The sequence below is a fragment of the Gigantopelta aegis genome, chromosome 1 (assembly GCF_016097555.1).
Source record: "Gigantopelta aegis isolate Gae_Host chromosome 1, Gae_host_genome, whole genome shotgun sequence".
Classification (NCBI taxonomy): domain Eukaryota; kingdom Metazoa; phylum Mollusca; class Gastropoda; order Neomphalida; family Peltospiridae; genus Gigantopelta; species Gigantopelta aegis.
In genome coordinates, this window is record NC_054699.1 from 25470590 (window position 1) to 25475872 (window position 5283).

The following is a 5283-nucleotide window of genomic DNA, read 5'->3' on the forward strand; positions in this document are numbered from 1 at the left end:
GCTACAGTAAGTAAACACTGCACAGTAATAATATTTGGTACATTAAACTACATATATATTATAGATTCAGGGTGAGATAGTAGAGTATTTACCTCAACCAGTGTTATTCCCCATTCAGACAAAATGCTGTATGTCTATTTGCCACATACTGTACTGTTTACTATCTCATATATGTGAAAATTGCATATAAAGTACCTGCTGCAGATGATAAATAATAAATGTAGCCTTTGTGATAGTTACAGGTTCCTCCCAAGATTATTAGATCTTCGACACAGAATACTAGTAGCTATAGTATAAAATGTTGGAGGTGTGCTCAAATATACCATTATTATATTACAAGGAAGAACTAATCAACAGTATAATGCCTGTTGCTTCATTTTATATGTTTTCATATTTTTAATAAACTTCATTTTCAGAGTATGTGGATACACTGATGGAATCTTTAATGCAAAGACGATACCAGCTGGATAATTACGGAGTTGCAAGAACAGATGTCAAGCAGACAATGTCAAGCATGCCTGGATTCTAAACAAATGACTATCACAGAGTGGAGAAAACAGAAGCTGTGCAAAGACAAAGACAGATCACGATTCAATGCTATTTGATAAGCTGTTTATGTGATGAATATCAAGTGATGACCAAAACAAGATATTATAGTGTTATGAACATTTTTATTAATTTATTTATGGTCTAGCATATTGAAAGCCGGTGTAGATTTCTGATGGGAAACTGTCTCTAATCTTCACAACAACAACATGCAGGAAGCACACGGCGATTTCTTTGACCAATCCATCTCGCAAATCGTCTATAAGCAACATATCTGTAAAGGAAGAAACAGCAAAGAAATTGTAAATATCAATACATCATGCATATTTTATGGAAACATTACTGTTTCAATGTGTTTGCATCAGATGATTGTTGTTCTAATAATTATCTTTAGAAACTAAAACGTGACCATGTTTAATTGTTTATTAAATAAAGGTCATTTTGTGAGGGCACATGTACCTTGAAAATATTGGCATTTAAATAATATCACATGACTTTATATTTTTATGTGTACAATAGAGCTATTCTAGGAAATGCATTAAAAAGATGAAATTGTATGCTAAACTATGCCAGGGTCTACTATGCTGCATTTGACCATTAATTTTTACTGTGTCAAATGGATACAATTATGTAAATTGAATCAGATTGTTCTTCTTACCTCGTGAATGGGATCATTGTCATCGAGTGGTCGTCCATACGAACATAGTCCAACATGGCCAACTCCCAAGACATGCATGTTGAGGCAGTTTACAATAAATCCCTCGTGCTGTGACACACACTCAACCTCTGCCATGTCGGCCTTGTATCTAGCTGCTGGCACCTCCATACAACATAGGCATTCTTCTACAGTGGCCATCAAGGCACAATTACCACAGTCACACCTGAAAAACAAACATGTATTTATTAACCAAAAGTGAAGGAAATGGATTGTATTCTTAAAGATGTCATGAATATTTTATTAAAAGTAACTGACCTACTTTTCTTTCCAACTTTTTTCTCCACAAAGACAGCAGACCCTAGTTTTATTAAGTACATAATAGGTACTACATACACTGAGAAGATCAGAAACACATTGGATGTTGAAAAATAAATAATATGAGCAAGTTGTAAGCACGCATTTTGTAACAATGGACTTGATATAATATTAATATTACCATAATCCCTTTTACGATTAAAAAAAACACCCCGTTATTGATAAATAGTAGATGTATATTATTTTTTAATGTTTTTATTTGTAATGTGTGTTGGTTTTTTTATTATTATTTATTGTAAAATACTTATGGAAAGGCCTTGAAAAGAAATTGTATGTTTCTGGAAACTCAAACCTACCAAGAAAAAAGGCTGGCTTTTATTTTTGATTTGTTAAAAAATGTTTGTGAAATGAGTACATGTACATATGAAAACACTTTATCTGGACGAACAAGGATGAATGTAGTTTCTAATAGCTGTATTTGTACAAATCTGGTCACTTCCCCTACCCCAGAAGAAAATAGTTGACAGGGCTTTAGATATCTTAATTTGGACACAACAGGATTTTTTTTTTAAAGTACATCAAGGTCTTATAATACTGTAATGTTATGTCAATTACTGAAAGGGCCGGCATGTTGTACTTAATTGAGGCATGTTTTATGTTGGGTATCCTTATTTGGAGTAAAGCATTTATCACCTTAGCTTCGTTGCAATCTAAAAGCCCAGACTTCATAGGAATATGCTTGATATTAAATTCTTTAGGGAGGTTCCACAAATTGATCCAACAGGTGGGAGAGCACAATAACTATTTTACACTTGGTGATGTATAATTTTTCTATGCATACATGATTTAAAGCATATTTATTTTTGGGTGGTGGGTATCTAAAACCGGACACCCTCCATCTTTCATGGAACAGCCCTTAGTAATTACGCGTGTTGGTTGTGTGTGTGCTGGGTGTGGCGGGGGGGGGGGGGGGGGCCGTAATTAATATTTATATACATGTCCAAATAATAAATTATTATTTTATCATCATTTGTTTATTATTATTGTTATTATTATTTTTATCATGACCTACTGAAAAACCAGAAATGACTGCCAAACATCTCTTGAGGTAATAGTATTCTTTGAATTGCTTCTTCGGCAATTGAAAGTAAATTACAACAATGTCACCATTTTTGGTGGGTACACTGAGGTGGTTTGATTCTCGGGGTAAGCACTCAAAACTAACTTAATACTCCATACCCACAAGCTGTTTGAGCACTCAAAAGTAAAATGAGCACCGATATTACAGCACAGAGGTGGATCCAGTCATTACAACATTTAAAAAAGGATTCGTGAGTTTTCAGATGGCAACCAAATGATCGAGTTTCCCAAAGGGACTGAAATCTCTAAAGGGTTTTGGGGCATTGTGCCAGAAATTATGAAATGTGTTAGCAGGGCCAAATTAGTGTTATATTGTGAATGTTTATATTTGAAGAAAAAAAGAAAAGAAAAAAATAAAGGACATTCAAATTGATGCAAACTGGCCAGGATTTTATATTGGAGTGGGGAGGGGACCTACAATATGTATGTGTGTAATTATTTGTAAAAAATGGGTGGGACAATAACCCACTGGTCTCATGCCCTGTCGTGTTTAGGATTGGCCCATTGGACTACCTTCTCGTTCCATCCATCCATTAAACCAATGTCTGACGTCATATAAGCCCCCCCCCCCTAAATAAAACTATGTTGAAATAAAACACTGTCTTTCTTTCCATCCAGTTCTACACCATGACTCTGTATATCAAGGACTGTAGTATTGTGCTATCCTGTCTTGTGGGTTGGTACACAAAGTTCACTTGCTACTAATGGATTTTTTTAAAATTTTATTTGTCATGTAATTTAGGTTTTCATGGAGGGGGGGGGGGGGGGGGGGTGATGGGCCCCGAACCTTGAAGTGCCCTCAGACCCAACCCAATGTCTATATTCCTTCTGCCTTAATAATGTGTTAAAAAAATACTGAACCATATGTTTTTGATATCCAATAGGCTAGCTGATGTTAATAAATTCAATGTGCTTCTAGTGGTGTCGTAAAAAACACACTAAAACTTACTTTAAAAAAAAAAAGGTTTGATAAGACATGGGGTGGAGGCATGGCCTCCGCCTCTCCCCACCCCCGTCTCTTCTGGCGTATCCAGAAATTTTATATATTGGGGGGGGGGGGGGGGGGGAGGAGAGAAGAGAGCACTGACTACAATGTATATATGAGTTTAAAAATAAAAAAAACCTAAACAAAGCCAACAAACTATTGTGGTGGGGAAAAGGCTTTCTTTCAGAAAACTTTTAAATTTTGGTTTTTAAAAAAAAATGAATTTCAATTTGGGTTCCACGTAAGAACAAAATGGTAATGGTTTTGGGACTAACAAAACAATACTATTGTTGTGTGCAATTTAGAAACATTGTCCTATAACAGTATCACTTATATCACTTTATGCCCTATACCGTATACTTGGTCGGACACCGTTTGAAGGTTCTGAACACACACACACACGCTGAATGTCCGCGTTATTCATGTAATTTCACTTCCACAGAAATAAAAGAAGTAGATAAATGACAAAGAATACAAAAATCGCGTACACAGCGGTTACAAACAAAAAGTTAGGTAAATCCTACTACTAGTCATTACCGTCCAAACCCGTACCTAGCCAAGATACGCCAAATCTGCGTCTGATGGGCTGGCACCCATCGGTGTTCCACCCTCCGCTCGCTATCCGTTTTCTTTTCCGATCAAGTTGTTAATAAATATGTGTCTTTCTTCATTTACCAACGGCTCAAACTGATATGGCAAAATGTTTTGCGAACGAACATTCATTTTTTTTGGTAAGCTCTGCTAGTCTTGGATTCTTTGTGAGCGGTACCGACTAATGCTAAGTGTAAGGCTTTTCAGATCAAGCGTCTCGTCTCTGACGTCACGGACCACGTGATCGCCTTGCTCATTAAAGATCGGCAATTTCCGCTAAGAGCTCGTATCTGGGGTTCTTTTATGGAGATATTTTAAGTAATTAATTTTTTATAAATTTTTTTTTTAGGTGATTCAATTTATAATTAATTGTACATGGTTGGTGCCAAATATGGTTTACGTGACATGTTTCCTTTAAGGTTTATCAATTAATAGAAATATCAGTGATTAAGAGTGGGCTTTAACAGATCAATAGGTCACTACACGACTAAAACAAAACAGTAACCCTTGAACAACTATCATACTGTCAATAATATGCACACATAATTTACAGATATACTTGTAAACAGTCTAACTACTCATGAACTTTTACACCTGACATATAGCCTACTTTATATCTGTAGTTGCATTTGCATTATATACTTTTGAAAAAAGCAAGATGCTCGTCTCACTTCAATATGCTAACACAAATGTAAGACGATCACAAAAATTCACTCACGTGTCTGATCTGCAAATCTATGACGTAAACAAAATAAATTGATACTCAAACTTAAATATTTTTTTTTATATATAAAGATTTGAACCCACAATAATCTTAAGAGTACCATCACACTACGAGGAAAGGCTGCCAAAACCTTACTTTTTTCCTCGAGTCTTTCTGACAGCTCGTGCAAATTGCAGTGTATAACAAACGGACATCTAATTTGCCGGACAAGTATTTCTCTCACTTATGTAGAAGGAATTTAAGTCCGGTAGGAATACAAGTCTAGGAAAACAACTACTTAAAAATAAACCAGGTATGAAAGTCCGGGTAGGACTATGGTTTGCT

The 5283-nt window shown here is 35.5% G+C and overlaps 1 pseudogene; it reads right to left on the reverse strand.

Annotated features, from left to right (window-relative positions):
* Nucleotides 1-654: 654 nt before the first annotated feature.
* Nucleotides 655-5283, reverse strand: part of LOC121371869 — a 6443-nt pseudogene continuing 1814 nt past the window's right edge.